Consider the following 7659-nt stretch of genomic DNA (forward strand, 5'->3'; position numbering starts at 1 on the left):
AGCGCTTTGATTAGATGAGCAACAGGACATGCAGCTGAGACTGCTGTGTGTGGAAGAGATTCAGAGGGAGGGGATAAGGGACTTGGCCAAATGTGAATATTTATATTTTTCCAGATAATTAACTGTGGCAGCTTGAAAGTGAAATATTTGCCAGTGCTGGTGAACATTACCCAGTGCAATGCTATCTTTTGATTAAACAACATATGCTGTCTAATAATGCATATGCATGAGGAATACAGAGAAAGGTGCCAAGATGCTCATGATTCTGGATTTCTTAGATTTGGTGGTATCAGCCAGATTCTTACAAATTTTAGGACTTTCAAGGGAGAAAGAGAGACTAGCACTCTGCTGATTATGCATTGTACTTTTTCTAATCCACTACAAACAACACTGTCAGTGATAATGATGTTGGTTCTGCAATAATGTTAGTACTACACAGAGTGTTGAATTAAATTTGGTAGCTAGAAAGAAGATGAGCAACTTCATGAATTAGGGTTCAGCTTAACTTCTCAGTGTAAGTAATTTTTAAGGTCCATTGGTCTCAAACTTTAGCTGAATCAGCATCACCTGCTGGGATTGTTAAACACAGGTGGCTGGGCTCTACCCCAAGACTCTGAGTCAGCAGATTTGGGGAGGGGAGGGTTGCAAGAGTTTTCATTAAATTTTTTTTGGAATAATGTGTAATACATCATTATGGAGTATAGTGTAATATTTTAACACATATATACAGTATACATCAATCATACCAGGTAATTAACCTTCCCATTTTGTTATCTTTCTCTGAGTTTGGAATCTACCAGCTCCTCTCTTCCAGTTATTTTTACAGAATGTAACACATCATCGTGATCTATAGTCATCCTACTGTGCTGTGGTTCTCCAAAGCTGGCTGTCTTCACCAGACTGCATTTTGGTATCCATTATCCAACTTCCCCCAGCCCCCTTTTCCTCTTTCTAGCCTCTAATAATCTCTATTTTAAGTTCAAACCAAGTAGTTAAAATGTTTGTTTTATTTCTATCTATTTTGAAAAGTAGAGAGACAGAGACAGAGAGAGAGAGAGAGTGAGAGCGAGAGCTTCCATCTCATGGTTTGTTCCCCAAATGGCCTCATTAACTGGAGCTAGACCAGACTGAAACCAGGAGTGAGAACCTCCATCTGAGTCTCCCACCTGGGTAGCAGGGATCCAAGCACTTGGTCCTTTATATGCTGACCCCCAGGATGCCTTAGCAGGAAGCTGAATGGAAAGTAGAGCAGCTGGGACTCAAACTGACACGCTGATAGAGGTTGTGGGTGTCACAAGTTGTGGCTTAACCACCTATACTACAACACCAGCCCCAACTCCTTTTTTTTTTTTTTAAACTTTGTATATGAGAGAGAGTACATGCAGTGTATATTGTCTGTCTTGCTTGTTTCACTTAATCTATCTTCTGTCCATTTTGCTTCAGATTTCACAATTTCATTTTTAATGGCTTAATAATAATACCCAATTTTGTATATATATCATATTTGCTTTATCCATTCACCCACTGATGAACATCTAGGTTGGTTCCAGATCTTGGCTATTGTGAATAGTCCAGCAATAAACATGGGATTGCAGGATTCTCTTTCATATGCTGATTTAATGTCCTTTGGATAGATAATTAGAAGTGGAATAGCTGGATCAGATCTATATTTAGGTTTTTGATTTGTTTTTAAATATTTATTTAAAAGTAGAGTGACAGAAAGAGAGGGCACAAGAGAGAGTGGGAAAGAGCGAGAGAGAGAGAGTATGCAATATCTTCCATCCACTTGTTCACCCCTCAAATGGCCACAATATCCAGGTATGGGACATGCTGAAGCTAGGAATCAGAAACTCCATGTAGGCCTCCCACAAGGGTGACATGGACTTAAGTACTTGGGCTATTATTCATTGCTTTCTCAGATGCACTAGCAGGGAGTTGGATCAAAAGCAGAACAGAAGGGACTCTGATTGGCACTCCGATATGGCGTTACAAGCAGTAGCTTAACCCTCTGCGCCACAATGTTGGCTCCTGTTTTTAACTTTTTGAGGTACAGCCAGACAAGTCTCTATAATGGTTATGCTAATTTGCATTCCAGTCAACAAAGGGTAAGGATTTCCTATTTTCCACATATGATCAGCATTTACTATATTTTTCTTTTCTATTAATAGCCACTCTAACTGGAATGAGATGGTACTTTATTGTCGTTTTGATTTGCATTTCCTTTATGACTAGTGTACTTCATGTACTTGTTGGGCCACTTGTATTGCTTCTTTTTGAAAATTCTACTCAAATCTTTTTTTTTGCCCATTTGTTAACTGAATTTTTGCTGCTATTGAGTCATTTCAAGTTCCTTTTATATTCTGGATATTAACCCTTTGCCAAATACAAATATTTTCTTCCAATATGTTGGTTGTTTCTTCACTCTATGATCATTTCCTTTGCTGTGCAGAAATTTCTTAGTTTGATATCCCATTTATCCAGATTTGCTTTTGTTGCCTGTGCTGTTAGGTCTTATCTAAAAAATCATGGCCTAAGCTAATATTTTGGATTATTTCCCTTATGTTTCTTTTTTTAATATTAAAGATTTATTTTTTATTTATTTGAAAGGCAGAATTACAGAAAGACAGGGACAGAGAGAGAGAGAGAGAGAGATCTTCCATCTGTTGGTTCACTCCCCAAGTAGCTGCAACGAGAGGAGTTGGGCAGATCTGAAACCAGGAGCCAGGAGCTTCTCCCGGGTCTCCGATGCAGGTGCAGGGACCCAAGCACTTGGACCATCTTTCACTGGGTTGGGCCATCTTTTACTGTTTTCCCAGGCCATAGCAAAGAGCTGAATTGGAAGTGGAGCAACCAGATCTTAAACTGGTGCCCATATGGGATGCTGACACTGCAGGCAGTCGCTTTACCTGCTACACCACAGCGCCGACTCCTCCCTTATGTTTTCTTCTAGTAGTTTCGTAGTCTTACATTTAGATCTTTGCTCCATTTTGAGTTGGTTTTTGTATAGGGTGAAGGTAGAAATTTCAACATTCTTCAAACTGATATCCAGTTTTCTTAACACCTTTTGTTGAAGAGCCTGCCCTTTCTCCAGGGTATGTTTTTGGCAACTTTGTCTAAGATAAGTTGGCTGTAAAAGCATGGGTTAATTTCTTGGATTTATATTCCATTCCACTGGGCTATATGTCTGTTTTCATGCCAGTACTGCAATGTTTTAGATACAAAAGCTCTGTAGTATGTCTTGAAATCTGGTATTGTGATGCTTCAAGCTTTGTTTCTTTTTTTCTAAATTTCTTTGGATTTTCAGGGTGTTCTGTGATTGTGTTTTGTAGTACTATGAAGAATGTCATTGGCATTTTGCTAAGGATTGCACTGAATCTGTAAATCACTTGAGGTGGTTTGGGCATTTTAATATCAATTTTTTCAATCCATGAGCATGGAGAGTTCATTCCATTTCTTGTGTCTATTTCAGTTTCTTTTCATTAGTGTTTTATAATTTCATCGCAGGGATATTTCACATCCTTGGTTAAATTTTTTTCTTATTTATTTGAACGGCAGAGTTACAGAGAGGCAGAGGCAGAGAGAGAGAGGGGGAGAGAGGTCTTCCATCTGCTGGTTCACTCCCCAGATGGCCACAACAGCCAGAGCTGCACTGATCTTAATCCAGGAGCCAGGAGCTTCTTCCAGGTCTCCCATGTGGTTGCAGGGGCACAAGGACTTGGGCCATATTACACTGCTTTCCCAGGCCAAAGCAGAGAGCTGGATTGGAATAGGAGCAGCAGAGACTCAAACTGCTGCCTATATGGGATGCTGGAACTGCAGGCAGTGTGGTGGCTTTACCAGCTATACCACAGCGCCAACCCCAGCCTTAGTTAAATTTATTACAAGGTATTTTGTTCCTTGTAACTATTGTGAAGGAGATTATACTTAAAATTTCTTCCTCTTTAGGTTTATTATTGGTGTATAAAAATGCCACTGATGTTTGTGTGTTGATTTTATGTTCTGAAGCTTTACTGAAATTATTTATTAGCTTTCATAGTCTCTTGGTAGAGTCTTCAGTTTTTTTCTATATAAAGAAAAATGTCATCTGCAAAAAGGGATAATTTGAATTCCTCCTTTACTATTTATATTTCTTTTTAAAAATTTCTCTAGCCTAATTTCTCTGGCTAAAATTTCCAGTACTATGAACTGAATTAGAGCAGTGAGAGTGGATATCCTCATCTGGCTCCAGATCTTAGAGGAAATGTTTTCCAGCTTTTCCCCATTCAATGTTATGTTAACTGTGGATATTTTTCCACTGTGTAATCAGCTTTTATTTTTATATTTTAATTACTATTCATTTATTTTCACTTTATTTGAGAAGTTGAGAGACAGTGAGATATCTTTCACTTACTCATTCACTCTACAAATGCATGCAACAGACAGGGTGGGATAAGGGTGAAGCTAGTACCCCAGAGCTCAATTCAGGTCTCCATGTGGGTGGCAGGGACATAAGTACATATGCCATCATCTACTGCCTCCCTAACTGTGGATTTGTCCTAAATATCTTTTATTATGTTGAGGCTTGTTATTTCTATACCTAATTTGTTCTAGTTTCTTTTTTTATTATCATGAATAGATGTTAAATTTTATTGAATGTTTTTCTATATCTATTGAAATGATCATGCAAATTTTATTGTTCATTTTTTTGATGTGATGTATTACATTTATAAATTTGCATATGTTCAACAACTACCACTTCCCTAGGATAGATCCTACTTGATCACACTGTATGATCTTTTCAATATGTATTGTTGGATTTGATTTGCTAATATTGTATAGATAATTTTTGCATCTATAGTCATAAAGGATATTGGTCTATGGTTTTCTGTGTATCCTTGTCTGATTTTGGAATCAAGGTAAAGCTGGTCTCATAGAATGAATGTGGATAAGTTTCCTCACTTTAAATTTTGGGAGTAGTTTGAGAAGAACTGTTGTTAGTTCTTCCTTAAAAGTTCGGTAGAATTCAGCAATGGAACCATCTGTTCCCATGCTTTCCTTTTTAGGGCAGACGTTTTATTACTGACTCCACCCACTCACTATTGGTCTGTTCAGATTCTCTGTGTCTTCATGATTTAATTTTGGTAAGTTAACTATGTCCAGAAATTGTACATTTCTTCTAGGTTTTCTAATTTGTGGCATGCAACTGTTCATGATGGTCCCTAATGATGCTTTGTATTTCTGTGGCATCAGTTATAATAGCTCCTTTTTAATCTCTGATATTTTTTGAGTCTTTTCTCCCTTTTTCTTTTTTTTTTAAATTTTTTAAAAAAGATTTTATTTATTTACTTGAGAGATAGAACTACAGATAGTGAGAGGCAGAGGCAGAGGCAGAGAGAAAGGTCTTCTGTCTGCTGGTTAACTCTCCAAATGGCCTCAATGGCCAGAGCTGTGATGATCTGAAGCCAGGAGCCAGGAGCTTCTTCTGGGTCTCTCACACGGGTGCAGGGGCCCAAGGACTTGGACCATCTTCTACTGCTTTCCCAGGCCATAGCAGAGAGATGCCACAGTGCCAACCCCTCTCTCTTTTTCTTAGTGCAGCTAAAATTTTATTGATTTTGCTTATCTTTTCAAATAAACAACTCTTCGTTTCATTGATTTTTTTGTACTTTTTAAAACTTTTTATTTAATTTTTTTCTGCTCTAATCTTTATTATTTCTTTCCTCCTATTAACTTTGATTTTGGTTTGTTTTTGCTTTTCTGTGTCCTTAACATGAACTTTTAGACTGTTTATTTGGTACCTTTCTGTTTTTTAAATGTAGGTTCTTACTGCTAAAACTTCCCTGTTAGCACTACTTTTGCTATAACCGCTGTTTTGACATGTTTGTTTTCATTTTCATTTGTTTCAAGGAATTTTCAATTTCCTTTTTGATTTCTTCAGTCACTCATTGTTCAATATTTATGTATTTACATACTTTCCAGAGTTTCTCTTTCTCTTGGTGTCTGGTTTTATTCTGCTGTTGTCAGAAAAGATCCACGATAGTGTTTTGAATTTGTTGAAACTTAATTTGTGAACTAATATATGGTCCATCCTAGATAATATTCCCAGTACTTAAGAAAATAATGTGCCTTCCATAGCTATTGGACAAAATATTCTGTAAGTGTCTTTGTTTATTTTTTGTCTGCATAATCTATTCACTGATGAAAGTGGGATGTTGAAGTTCTCCACTTTTATTATGTTAAAAACAATCTCCCTTTAATTCTACCAATGTTTGTTTTATAAAATTGAGTGCTCTGGCATTATGCACATATACACTTACAATTGTATCTTCCTGTTGAATTGATCTCTTGTTCTTTATATAGTGGCATTCTTTGTCTCCTTTTACGGTTTTTGTCTTACTATATATTTTGTTTCATAGGAGTATACCCGCTCTTGCTCTTTTTTGTTTCTATTTGCCTGGAATATCTTTTCCCATCCTTTCACTCTTTGTGTGGGTCTTTCCTAGTGAAGGGAATTTCTTATATGAAGCATATTGTTGAGTCATGACTTTTTTTTTTAATCAGTGTGCATCTTTTAATTGGATAATTGAGTCCATTTACATTCAAAGTTATTAGTGATAAGTAATAACTCAGTTCTGTCACTTAAAATATGGAATACTTCATGGATTTGCATGTCATTCCAGCACAGATGCCTTTCTAATCTTTCCCATATCATTCCAATGTTAGTATATGTGCTGACAAAGCAAGCACAAGAATCCTCATTTCTAATGAGTCCCAGGTGCTGCTGCTGGCGGTGATCTGAGGACAACATTTTGAGAGTAACTGACATAGGTTAAACTCTGGACTCTGCAAGCAGCACATGAAAATGGTTGACAAGAGGTTGCATTGTGATATTCAAGATGAGTTTATTCTGACAACCTCTGAGAGGGTCACATACGTTTTTATTTATCGAGAGTACAAGTGATTTGATGAATTAGTATATGGCATAAAATAATTTGTGATTATCCCAAATAGTAAACTGGACTCTACATGTTAAATCACAGGCTATTCATTCATTTTTTTACTGTGCCTTCAGTAGATATTCAGAAGTACATGAAGAAATAGCATCCATGAAAAAGCACCCACTCATATGCCTAAAAATACCCAAACAGGTGGCCATATCCTTACTCACTGATTGTTTCATTGGTTCATACTGCTATCTCTGGTCTTGACTTTTGTCAGGAACTCCTCAGTTCCTCACGGACTTGAATTCTCAAGAAAAACACTTTTAAAGGATGAGACCAGCTCTGGGAGGTTCCAAGATGGCTGAATAGGGAAGGAGCTCACTGATAGTCCAGGAAAAGATAGTTTAATGAAAGTGGAGATACTGTAGTCTCAGGGAAGAGTTATGGAAAAAATGGCAGAGGAAACTCTTCTGGAATTAGAGGGACATGGTGGATCTATGTGGAGGGCACGGGTGCCCACGGCTTGGGACTCCAGCTGCCGAGAGTCTTCTCCACACAAGCAGTCGAAAGAGAGGTGAGACAAAACTGCAGTAGCCCAAGACACTGGCAGAGAAGTGGCAGGAAGAGCCTAGAGGGAATGAGGCTTGAAGCCCCATGGGGGAAAGTACACCAGCCTAACTAGAGGAGACAAAAAAATAAAAGGGACAGTACAGACACAATTCTCTCTCCACTCACCTTA

At 37.7% G+C, this 7659-nt stretch overlaps 1 non-coding gene across 1 annotated transcript; it reads right to left on the bottom strand.

The window, feature by feature from the left end:
- Positions 1–6619: 6619 nt before the first annotated feature.
- Positions 6620–6726, bottom strand: LOC133768558 (U6 spliceosomal RNA). Its single transcript, XR_009867014.1, has one exon. It is a non-coding gene; the product is annotated as a U6 spliceosomal RNA (small nuclear RNA).
- Between the last annotated feature and the right edge of the window lie 933 nt (positions 6727–7659).

The sequence above is a fragment of the Lepus europaeus genome, chromosome 1 (genome assembly GCF_033115175.1).
Source record: "Lepus europaeus isolate LE1 chromosome 1, mLepTim1.pri, whole genome shotgun sequence".
NCBI lineage: Eukaryota > Metazoa > Chordata > Mammalia > Lagomorpha > Leporidae > Lepus > Lepus europaeus.